This window comes from Spermophilus citellus (assembly GCF_964194105.1).
Source record: "Spermophilus citellus genome assembly, chromosome: 10".
Lineage (NCBI taxonomy): Eukaryota > Metazoa > Chordata > Mammalia > Rodentia > Sciuridae > Spermophilus > Spermophilus citellus.
The window spans coordinates 28,194,098-28,206,925 of record NC_138197.1 but is presented as its reverse complement, the minus strand read 5'-3'; the positions used below and the strand labels follow the sequence as shown (position 1 = coordinate 28,206,925).

General features: G+C 45.1%; 2 protein-coding genes across 5 annotated transcripts in view; one reads left to right on the top strand and one right to left on the bottom strand.

The window, feature by feature from the left end:
* Positions 1 to 12,828, top strand: part of TSPAN11 (tetraspanin 11) — a 750,083-nt gene that overhangs the window by 241,031 nt on the left and 496,224 nt on the right. The gene's annotated exons all lie outside the window — the stretch shown is intronic.
* TSPAN9 (tetraspanin 9) overlaps positions 1 to 12,828 on the bottom strand; it is a 196,865-nt gene that overhangs the window by 161,631 nt on the left and 22,406 nt on the right. The window contains exon 3 of one of the 2 annotated variants that reach the window (XM_081310190.1): positions 11,167 to 11,246. The exons of the other annotated variant lie outside the window; for it this stretch is intronic. The gene's annotated coding sequence lies outside the window, so the exon portion shown is untranslated. The remainder of the gene's footprint in view (positions 1 to 11,166; positions 11,247 to 12,828) is intronic. 2 annotated transcript variants of the gene reach the window in all.

Sequence of the window (12,828 nt, the reverse complement as noted above, 5' to 3'; positions counted from 1 at the left end):
CTCAAAGCCACCTCTAGGTCAAGGCCAGGAACAACCAAGAACAAACTGGAGCTTGTCCAAAGGTGACAACAGGAATGACAGGTCTAGAAATGAAGTTATCTAAGAGACAGCTGAGGGAACTGGAGAGGAGGCGGGTGGGGAACTGTTGTCAAATGCTCGCAGCGTTGTCATGTGCACCAGGGGGCCGGCTGGCTCTCCCAGGCCCTGCTGGAGAGGCATGGCCAAAGAAAGCATGGCTCCAAAAGGAAGAGCCAAAAACCAGAGCTGCCCAGCAACAGGGGGCAGTTTCCACCAGCGGCAGTGTCCCAGCGGAGCCTGGCTCCAGAATGGAACCCAGTACCAGGGACAAGGAGAGAAGATGAGCTAGAGGACCCTTACTCCTCTGAGTCTGTCTCAAGCCCTGAGGAGCTGGGGACTGCAGGGGGTAGGGCTGTCTATCGCTCTTCAGTATTACCACTTACTAAGCGCTTACCAGGAGCTGGCATTATGCTCAGCCCTGCACAGCCATAAGCCAGCCAAACAGGTACACATCTGTCACATGTAAGTACCCCAAAATTCCTGTTGGATGAATAGAGAAGCAGATTGCCAATATCAAGCCACAGAGCTGGTTTACGAACCCAAATTAAAGCCACCAGGACCTGCATCCTGATCTACTGTACCTCATTGGAGCTACTGCCTGGGTCTTAAGAGACCTGTTAAGATGTTGGCTTGCAACTAGGTGTAGTGGCATGTGCCAGTAGTCCCAGCTACTGGGGAGGATCACAAGCCCAGGAGTTTGAGACCAGCCTGGGTTAAACATACAGAGATCCCATCTCAATATAAGAAGAAGAAGAAGAAAGAAAGAACTGACTGTAACCAAATGCAACCAGGACATCATTAGCAGAAAACAAATTTTGTTTTCCAAATATACCCTAATAAATATGCATTATTTTTAGGAAAGAAAATAGCAAAACTTTTATCTAAATAGTCACGTTCAATCAGAAATGTGTCCATTTAAGAACTGGTTGACCAATCAAAAAGAAAGTGAAAAGGGTTACTCAAAAAATAAAAGTAGCTGGGTCAAATTCCATTCCATTCCCAATTTTCTCAGGACTCTCCATACTACTTTCCATAGTAGTTTCACTAATTTGCAGTCCCCCAGCAATGTATGAGTGTACCTTTTTCACCACATCCTCACCAACATTTATTGTTGCCTATATTCTTGATGATTGCCATTCTGACTGGAGTGAGATGAAATCTTAGATTAGTTTTGATTTGCATTTCTCTAATTACTAGAGATGTTGAACACTTTTGCATATATTTGTTAAAATCAGCATACTGTAGTGACAGCCACATCAATGTTTACAGCAGATCGATTCATAATAGCTAGACTATGGAACCAATTTAGGAGGCCCTCAATAGATAAATGGATTAAAAAAAATGTGGTATAAATGAAATATTACTCAGCTTTAAAGAAGAGTAAAATTATGGAATTTGCCAGTAAATGGTTGGAGTTAGAAACTATCATGCTAAGTGAAATCAGCCAGTCCCACAAAACCAAAGGCTGACTGTTTTCTCAAATATGAGGATGTTAATTCACAATAAGGCAGGGGGCACTAGGGAAGAATAGTGTTACCTTAGATTAGATAGAGGGAAGTGATGGAAGGGGAGAGAAGGGGATGTGAGGATAGGAAAGATAGTAGAATGAAACAGATATTATTACTATATGTATATATGTGACTGCAAGACCAACATAATTCTGCAACATGTACACTCAGAAAAATGATAGATTATCCCACCTATGAGTGCTACATCAAAGTGCATAAATGCATTCTACTGTCATGTATAACCAATGAAAACAAATAAAAAGATTAAAAAATACCCAGTGCCACAAAAAAATGAAAATTATAAATATAAGTCAAAAGATGGCAACAATTCAAAGATCAGTCAACCAGTGAATGAATGGCATAAACAATAATGTGGTATATCCATTCAATCGAACATTATTTGTCCTTAAGAAGGAAAGAAATTCTGATGGTACATTCTACAACATAGATGAAAATTCTGAAAACATTATGCTAAGTAAAAAATCAGTCACAAAAGACCACATCTTGCAGGACCCCACAGATACAAAATGTCCCAAAGAGGAATAGCTATAGAGACAGAGAGTACACTGATGGTTATCTAGGGCTAGGATGGAAAGACAAATTGAGGAGAGGACAGAGTGACTGCTAATAGGATTTCTTTTGGTGGTGATGAAAGCGTTCTCAAGTCGACAGTGATGATGCTCACAAAACTGAGAATATGCTAAAAACCACTGAATTGTATGCTTTAAATGGGCTAATTTTATGGTAGTGAATTACACCTCAATAAAGTGAACCAGTTGGCCTTCTTCATTAATTTTAACAGATTACAGGGAATCTGATAAAGGGCAGAAATTACGGAGTTAATTAGGGGAAGCAGCAGCTCACTACTTCTTGCCAGTGTCACTCAACAAATATTTATTAAAAACATGTTATAAGCCATGCACTGCCTCACCTCAGGGGTCAGCAGTCATGCGCCAAATCCAACCCACTGCCAATTTTCATATGGCCTGCAAGCCAAGAATGATGTTTATATTTTACAAGACTAAAAAAAAAAAAAAAAAAACCAGAATAATATTTGATGGCATGTGGAAATTATATGAAATTCAAATTTCAATGTCCGTAAATAAATATTACTGGAACACAGCCATGCTTATTCATCTATGTATTCTCTATGGCCACTTTCGTGCTCCAAGGGCAGCGCTGAGGAACAGCAACAGAGCCCATATGGTCTGCCAAGCCTAAGATATTTACAATCGGGTCCTTTGCAGACAAAATTTGCCAACCTCTGTGCTAGAGATTAGAGTGTAGCAGAGGGGAAGGGTGAGGAGGAACAGTAGGGTCTCTGTCTCAAGGAGTTAATGACCAGCGAGGAAGACGATGCGGGCCTGAGGACCACACAGTGAGGGTACATCAATGGAGACAAATACGGCCATGCAGGAAAAATCCTCCAGCCTCTGAGCGCACCACACAAGACCTGGGCACCTGAGGGAGTGGGAGGGAGCCACATTTTCAAAGGCCCTGAGGAGGGAGAGAAGTGGCCCACCCAAGAGCCACAAGAAGGCCACCAAGGCCTTCACACAAAGCTTTCACAGCAGCCGGCACTCATTCCCCTGCCAGGCTAAGGTCCTGGAGAATGTGGCGGGGGGGCTGAGAGCCACCTGAAAGTTGTGTACAACCCTATGCCAGGTGACCTGGGAAGATAGAAAGTGGGAGAATTTATCAACTGAAAAATATGTATTGATTACCCAACAAAGTGTCCATCCCTTTCTTTATCCAGTTCATACACGACACAAAATAAGAAAAAGATGCGACCTTTGGCCAGGCACAGTGACACATGCCTATAATCCCAGAGGCTTGGCAGGAGACTCAGGCAGGAGGATCACGAATTCAAAGCCAGCCTCAGCAACAGTGAGGCGCTAAACAACTCAGTGAAACCCTGACTCTAAATAAAATATAATATAGGGCTGGGGGTGTGGCTCAGTAGCCAAGTGCCCTGAGTTCAATACTTGGTACAAAAAAAAAAAAAAATGCAAACTTTGGACTTCAAAAAGGAAACAGTAACTTAAAAATACAACCCCAAGTTCTCACAATGGTCTCACACCCCAGCTAGACTTGGGTCCTGCAACTCAAACATAAGTGCATTTGCCATTGCCAAGGTCTAGAATGTGATTCCCCAGAGTGTCTTCCAAAGGCCCACGTGTTAGAGGCTTGGTCCTCAGTCTGTGGCACTACTGGAGACACAATGACCTCCAGGAAGTAGGAACCCAGTGGAAGGAAGCTGGATCACTGGGGGCATGTCCTTGAGATGATATCTATCTATCTACCTATCTATCTATCTCTCCCCCGCCCTTTTCCAGCCATCATGAGTAGAGCAGCTTTTGCTCCACCAAGTGTTCCCACCATGATGTGCAGCCTCACCACAGGCCCAAAAGCAAGGGAACCAATAGACCACAGACTGAAACCTCTGAAATCATGAGCCAAAGTCAACCTTTTGTCCTTAGAAGTTGATTTATCTCAGGTATTTTGACAGTGATGGAAAGCTAACACACCAGACACCCCCAGGACTGTTCCCTCCATCTCTAGAGGTCTCCATCAGGTATGATTTACTGGGGGAAGCACCCCTCCCACCACATACTCTTTCTATCATGCTCCTGCATGCCCTACGCCCTGCCCTGCCCCATCACACTTGCCTCCATCTGATGGACATGTACCTCCTTTTTCCTTGACTCTTTTACTGAAATATAAATTTAATATAGGATATTAATAGTAGAAGCTTCAATTTGCTCACTGCTGTATTCTCAGCATGACCTGACACAGAGTCATCTCTCGATAAATATTCATAGAATAAATGCAAACACAAAACACCTAAAGAAAGGTAAAGGCTAAATATCCTTGGTTTGCAACCTTGAACAAGTTACTTCCTACTCAAACTTCTCATCTGTGAATAAATATAATGAAAGTGCCTACTTTGTGGGTAAAAAGGTAAGGAACACAGATTATTGTTATTATCACCTTCTTGTGTTGTGTGGGTCTTCCACATCTACAGGTTTTGCATCTGAGGATTCAACCAATAATGAACCAAAACTAGTCAGAAAAAAAGAAAGATCATGTCTATACTGAGCATGTGCAGACATTTTTCTTGTCATAATTCTCTAGACAATATAGTATGGCAATTATTTATATTGTATCAGGTACTCTAGGAAATCTAGGGATGATTAAAGTATACAGGAGTATGTGCACAGGCCTTTATATAAGGGACTGGAGCACCCATGGATTTAGTATCTGCAGAGGTTCTGGAAACAATCCCCACAGATGCTATGAGATGACAGTGTATATCTCATTTAATTCTCATAAAGTCCTATAAAATAACTTGTATTACAAATTCCTTGTAGACAGATAAAGAAACTGAAGCTAAGAGATCCTTGGTAAGTTATCCAAAATCAAACAAGAAGTAAATGACAGAATTAAAAACCCAACTCGGCAATATCAGACCTCAGGGTCCATGCTCCTTCCTCTATACCCAGCTGCAAAATAAAGTTGTCCAAAGAAGCTAGAGAAAGGGGGCCAGCATCTATTGGAGCAATCAGCATGTTCATGAAGGAGTGGGATTTCAGAGTAGGTTCTAAAGGAGTAAGAGATTCTAATGAGAGGCTAGGGCTGTAGCTCAGTGGTAGAGCACTTGCCTAGCATGGGTGAGGCACTGGGTTCAATCCTCGGCCCCACATAAAAAAATGAATAAATAAAATAAAAATATAAAAAATACATTTTAATAACAACAAAAAAAAAGGATTCTGATGAGCAGAGAATGCAAGAAAGTCATCCTAGGCCCAAGAAAGTGTAGATGGGGCAGGTTTTTCCACAGAAGCCAACATTATCACAACACCAACAAACAAGGACAATAGCAGACGCCTGAGGAGCATCTGATCCAACCATTCATTTTACAGAGCAAGAAACTAGGGTGTAAGGTGACAGAGGAACTGTGAAAGGCTGTACAAGGAGTAACTTATGCCTGTGTTGATGCTTTATTTTTATTCATTTCATTCTTTATAAAAATGACAAGCAATTGGGCTGGGGGTATAGCTCAGTGGTAAGGCACCTGACCCCCAGCAACGACAACAACAACAACAACAAAAAATAGCAATAACACGTATGTACTATAGCCAGAGAAAACAAGCCAGGATGAGGATAAGGTTAATAGTGTCCCCACCACTAGTCAGAAACAATGTCCAATAGTCTCGTATTTAACAGGTTCAGAGTTACATAAGCCACCGGCCTGCATCCAAGGGCAGAGTTTGAACCTCCTTGAAGTGTACTTGTATTGAAATTTTTGTTTCCAAATCTGTTTGTGATTCATTCATTTGTTCGTTCCCTCATTCTGCCAGCAATTACTGGGACCTTGGATAGAACCTGCACAGTTCCAGGCATGGGGATCCTTGTAATGCACATACATAGCTAAATGAGCTTTCATTCCTTGCCCACAAAGGCTGATGAAAACCATCCAGTGGTCTATTAAAAACAACAAGTGAGGACAACTAAATGCCCCAAGTATGTTCTGGCCAACGCTGGTCTCTGAGAGAATGCACGTGAGAGAGCTCTGCTCCCACCCATCTCTCACAAAGTTGAGAGCAAAGAGACTTTTTAAGGCAAAAAACCCATGATTTAAAAAAAAAAAAGAAAAGAAAAAAAAGCAGAAGGGTTGATGAGAGTAACATGATTTTGGAGACTGGAGGGCAGAAGGATGAATGGTAAGTGACACAAAGCTGAATCCTAATCCATCAGCACTCTGAAACCCCCAAAGGCTTAGCATCAGGGGGCACTGCAAACAGGAGGCAGATTAAAAATCTGCTGTAAAAATGGGACTAAATAGGGCTGGGGTTGTGGCTCAATGGTTGAGCACTTGCCAAGCATGCATGAGGCACTGGGTTCAATCCTGGCACCACATAAAAATAAACAAAATAAAGGTATTGTGTCCATCTACAACTAAAAAAATATATTTTTTAAAAATAGGACTAAATAAAACCAAACATCCATCGCTCATCCTCTGTCCCCACTTCCCTCAGCCAGTGTCCCTCCTCCACCCATCATCAGACGAGGAAGTAGCCATTTTCAATGGACAGCGCAAAGCAGGTCTGTGGACTGAGGAAACTGGACACAGGGTTAAGTTGACATGCGGAAGCTAAGACCCTTCTTCCATTAAGCTTCTGGGCACAGGGAGTCTGTCTTAGACCTTCCAATTAGATTATAAGAGTCTTCTCTAGGGAATCTCAACAATCTGCAGTACTAACTTGCTAAATTCATAAATGAACACACCAACCAGAAACCCTACATGAGGCCTGGGTCCTCTGTCTTCCTCCCCCTACCCCTCACACACGCACACTGTCTATCTGCCCCTGTCTCTCTCTTTCTCTCACTCACACACACACACACTGTCTGTCTGCCCCAACACACACCCATACACACACAAACACACACACACTGTCTGGGCACCCCACAACACACCCACACACACACAGCTTTAATTCACCTTTATTTGTGTGTGTGGTACTAGGGATTAAACCCAGGGGCATTCCACCACTAAGCTACATTCCTAGCCTTTTTTTTTTTTTTTTTTTTTTTGAGAGACAGGGTCTCACTAAGTTGCCCAGACTGGCCTCAAACTTGAAATCCTCCTGCCTTTGCCTCCTGAGTAGTCGCGATTACAGGTGTGTGCCATTATACCCTCCTTCAGTCACCTTTTTCATGCTTCATTCAAATGCTAGCAGACTTCCTAGGATCACTAGACTGAAGAAAGTTTGTCACAGGAAAGACTGGAAACACACACACATGTTATAGGAAACAATCAGGATGAATCCTTCCTTCCAAAAATAAGCTACCATTAATATCCTCAGAGACACAGGAGATGATATTGTATCCATGAAACCAAAACAGGCTGCTATAAAAGAAGAAGATTCAGACAACAAAATCTCTTAGAATTAAAAATAGGATAACTAGAATGAAAACTCAAAGAAAAGAAAGAAAATATCATAAAACTATCGAGCCGATCCAGGAGATTTAATATACAAATTCTAGACATTCCAAAGGAGAGGAGAAAATGGAGGGTGTAAATTATCAATGAAGGAATTCAATAAAATCTCCCAGAACTAAACATAATGTGTGCTCCAAGACTGAACAGACAGGTCCACAGGACACCCAACACATGGGGTGAAAACTGAGCCACACCAAGGCATGTCATGTGTGACATTTCAGAATACCAGAGACAGAGACTTTCACATTGGATGCTAGAGAATCCAGAGAGGGAAAACCAGGCCACCTAGAAAGGAGTGAAATGGGAATAGCGTTAGACTTCCAGACAGTAACCTTTACATGAAAAGTAAACAACGCTTTGCACACATGTGCATACACATGCCAATCCCCGGCTTAGATCTCTTACCAAGCCAGAATATCAATAAAATGTGAATGCCAAGTTCTTTTTTCAGATTTGCAAGGTTTACAAGCATTAAGAGTACCGATTATGTAGTACTTTGCCCCTGTGGCACATCTGTCACAGCAGGCTGCAAATGCAAGATGACTCCCTGTCTATACCACTAGACTCCAGGGGAGAGACTAGGTCTTACTCAGCTCAGTGCCTCCAGCAAGAGGTGCCATGGAATTTCACATGACAAGGACGCTAAGTGCAGGGAGGAGATGTGTAAACAGAATCTTCAAGAATAAGCAAAGATGGGCTGGGGATGTGGCTCAAGCGGTAGCGCACTCGCCTGGCATGCGTGCGGCCCAGGTTCGATCCTCAGCACCACATACCAACAAAGATGTTGTGTCCGCCGAGAACTAAAAAAATAAAATAAAATATTAAAAATTCTCTCTCTCTCTCTCTTTAAAAAAAAAAAAAGAATAAGCAAAGATGGTACAGCACAGTGTGGCTGCAGGCAGCAGGAATAGGTGCCAAGGCTCAGGGACCCATCACCATCCATGGGTTTGCTGACCACAGACAAAAGTCCCAGTCAACATCTGCAACTAAAGCCAGGAAAGCTTGAAGCCATGCTCAAGTAGAACTAGTGATATTATGAGTATCTGGGTTCACTTTAATATCCTTTATGGAACAAGGTAATCTACAATAAATAAACTACTACCTGAGTATAAAGCATGGGGATACTGAGGCAAAAGGCTGGCTGTGGGTGTGTCCTAAAGGTCCCCAGAGCAGCCTGGCAGCAACTAGGTGCAGGCCACCATGAAACCAGTGCCCTGTACAGAGATGGGAAGCCGGACATAACAAGAGGATGCGGAGGCTCTGGAAGAAGGGCACTTGAAATATGGCCACTGGGCTGGAACAGAGGGTTCACTGGACCTGGTCCCACTCTCCCCACCCCCACCCAGAAAAGCCGGAGATTTAAGGCTCTGAAAGATCACAGGACCAGAGAATGGGTGAAGGTCAAACACACTGGGAATACCATCTAAGTCTTCAGGTTGCCTCCTACCCCTTGAACCCTGTGTAGCCAACCTCGGGTTTTCATGCAGATTTTCACTGGCTGGATCTTGAGGTCAGGAAGGACAGTCGTGGATGAATAACGGTCTGGCCCTTGCACCACCCTTAACTCAAATTTATGGAGGCAGCTTTGTAGAGGGAGCCTCCCCTCCCCTCGCACCTCCCTCTGCTCTCCCCACGGAGGGGCCTCCAGCGGCGCAAGTCTAATTGGATTTCCACAGACCAGGGATGATTTCGTGCTCTGCAGTAGCAGCAGCGATGGCGGTGAGGTTTCTGAAATAGAAGCAGTCAAGGGCCTGTTTGCTTTGCCTCTGTGGCTGGTAACCCAGGGGGACCTGAGCAGCTGAGGAGGGCCCTTTTCTTCCTAGAATGGTGCCTTCCGCCCTGCTGATCAACACGCCCTCTCTGCCAGGCCCAGCCTCTGCAGCCACAGGCTGGGCTTTGCCGGTGGCACATATTCTTGGTTGGGAACACACTGCCTGCAGCTGGAGAAGCAGGGCCAGGCAGGGAGCCCTGTGGGAGGTGCGGCCTTCTCGCTTCTGAAACTCTCCCTCCTCTGCTCACAGAACAGACACACTTGACATTTCAGGCAGACAGCACCTCCCAGTCTGAACAGCTCAGAATAGTGAACCACCTGTGTGTCTCTCTGGGTCCTTAGTCTCTCAAAGTTCTCTCTCTTTATTACACAACAGGGGTAAACCGAGGCACGGGGTGGGGCCCAATACTTGCAGGGACTCCACTGTCATCGGAAACTCTCATGCCCAGTCAGGCAACCACCAGCTGCTGGTGCCTAGCTCTGACATATGCACCCTAGACAGCTCACCGTGGGCTTGGGAGGGCACATGCACAGGTGAACTAGGTACACACTTAAGCACGTGTGACAGCCACAGTGAAAGCAGACACATAACAAGCCCTACGCAAGAGTGTGCACATCAGGTGTGTGTATGTGGGGTAAAGGTAGAAGCCAGTGAGGGCGTGTGAGCAGATGTGTGTGAAGAACACATGTGCATGGTACGGGTAAATGTGTGTGTGAGAGCGGAAACAAGTATGAGGTCATGAGGGTGTATGTGAGCATGAAGTGTGTGTGTGTAGAGAGAGACAGAGAGAGAGAGAGAGAGAGAAAGGGGGAGGCGGGAGAGAAAGAGAGAGAGAAAGAGTGTGTGTGTGTGTGTGTGTGTGTGTGTGTGTGTGTGTGTACACACAGAGCAGACCCTGGGCCCCAGGGCCACACTGAGACAGTCGCTGAGTAAGGAGGGCAGGCAAGAAAGATCACTTCTCCAGACTCAGAAGCCAAAGCGTACGGTTAATATAAAAGGAACAACCTTATATCTAGAAGGCCCAGCTTCCTACTCCGCTTACCCCTGCCCCACCTGCCTGTGCTCCTGGGTTCTCTCTACCCGAGAGCGCTCCTGGGTTGCTCTACTCTCAGCCTTACTCTCTGACCTCAATTTTTCCACCTGTAGCATTTTTTTAAATTTTTTTCCCACTCCCCATCCCTAAACTGTAGCTCTTTTTTTTTTTTTTAGAGACAAAGAAAAACCCTCCTTCCTTCCTTAGGGAGTGATAAATACAAGGATTACGGAATGACATTCTGAAAGTGATTTGAATAACTTGGAAGAAAGGGGGGAGATAAAATACAGGGCATTTCAGCCCAGACTTTCCTCAGAACTGGGGGAGCTGCCGTCCCCAGGGAGGGTAGGGCTCACCTGCAGAGGTCTCCATCTGCCTGCTGGGGCACTGAGCCCAAGTCGGTAGCAGGAAGCTGGGGTCTCTTGGTAGCAGGCTTGTCTGAGGAGCCAAACACAAGACACAGGGTCCTCGCAGGCCAGAGAGGCTGCTGTCCACAGACGGGGCACAAACTCCACTCCCCAAGCAGCTTCCCCTAATCTGGAAACAATCTTCTCTTCCTTCTACCAAATAAGCAAGTTAAAGGAGGGGGCCTGTCCCTCACCTCCCTCCTGGGTGACCAGCTGAACACCTGAGAGTAGCCAAACAACAGGCTCAGAGGCGGTCTGACCATCACACCCAGATATTTGTTCACTGCTGTTCTCAACAATCAGTCCCTCTGTCCCTGAAAATACGAGCAATAGTCCAGAGCATGAACTTCGGCATCAGACTGACCTGCGCTGACAGCCAGCTCCACCACCTTTTACTTGTGTTCCTGGATAAAAAAATTTGATTTCTTGAAACTCGGCTTCCTCCTAATTAAAAAAGAGATAAGAGTTGTGAGGGTTAAATGAGACATGCACATAGAGACTCTGCACCATGCCGGACACACAACAAGCACTTGACAGCAAACAGTCACTATTACATAGCAGCATGGTGACCTGCCCCTCCCCACCCGCCACCGCAGCTCCAGTGCTGTGGGTGGAATCCAGGCCAGGCCTCACACCTGCTAGGCAAGTGCTCATGGAGCTCCGTCCCCGTCCTCACAGTGACCCTTTTGAAATACAAGGTAACTCTGTCACTCTTTTGCTCAAATTCCTCCAAAGGCGCCAATTTTTCCCACCATAAAAGCTACCACCCTTCAGCTGGCTTTCAAGGCCCCATGTGATCTGAGTCCCGTGATCTTCCCCAGGCTCTCTTCACTAAAGTTGGACCCGTCTTGAACAATCTTACAGGCGACTACCTCAAGGCCTGTGCATCTCCTGGTCTCTCTGCCCTGGAATGCACCTTCCTCTGCTATTTCCTTCTTCCACCTCTCCTTCAATGTCCCCTCCTGAGTAAGGCCTTTCACAATCCCTGCCAGTACCCCATCCTTCCCCCACTTCCCTGTTTTACTTCTCTCCATAGCATCTGTCACCATCCAATAAACTACAGATTTTAATTGCTTATCGTCTAGCTCCTCTACCAAAATAAAAGCTCTTGAGGGCAGGGATTTTTCTGTACACCTGCATCCCCAGAGCCTGGACAATGCCTGGTCCAGAGGAACCCCTTGAACATTTGTGGAAAGGAATGAGTCTTAGGACACCTAGAGTGGACCAAGCAGAGGCTGGCACTGGAAACAAGTCTTTTTGTTTTTAGAAACAAGTCTTAAGCTCCACTTTCCCACTAATAAGTTGCCTGCAATAACAAAAACAGGCCTCATTCTCAGCACTCGAGGTCACTGTCAAGAGGCAGCAATAGTAAGAGGTTGTCTAGGAATATGCTTTGGTGCTTGGCCTGGTGGAAAGCCCTAGAAAAATGGACAATCCCCTTCGGTACCCAGCTGGGAGCCAGAGTACTAAGAGGATACTACAGGAGATCCACTGCCTTGGGGAATCCTGCCAAGTCAGGACGGTCCCTAGATGGGCACACTGTATCCTATCTACTACTGAATCCTGTGCCCAGGACCTGCCTGCACAATGTAAGTGTTCCAACAAATGTTTGCTTGGAAGCATGAATAAGCAGATCCCATATAGATAGCCACGAAGAGAACAGAAAGATAATTGGTTAAAAGTCCTGAATAAAACATGAGTTGACCTCAAACAGCATGCAGACAATAGCTACCATGGAGAATACTGACAAAAATAGTGACAATATCAGCCCTCCACACCCATGGGTTGTACATCTGAGGATTCAGCCAAGCATGAACAAAAATTTTGGGGAAAATAAACCTGCTTCTGTACTGAACATGTACAGTCTTTTCTTCTTGATATTATTCCCTAAACAATATGGAGATGATTCAAAATACACAGGAGGGTGGGCAGAGACCGTATGCAAATACTGTGCCAGAGTTTAGGGTCCTCAGGGGGGTCCTGGAACCAACTCCATAGTGTGGGACGGCTGTTTAGTCACCCCAAG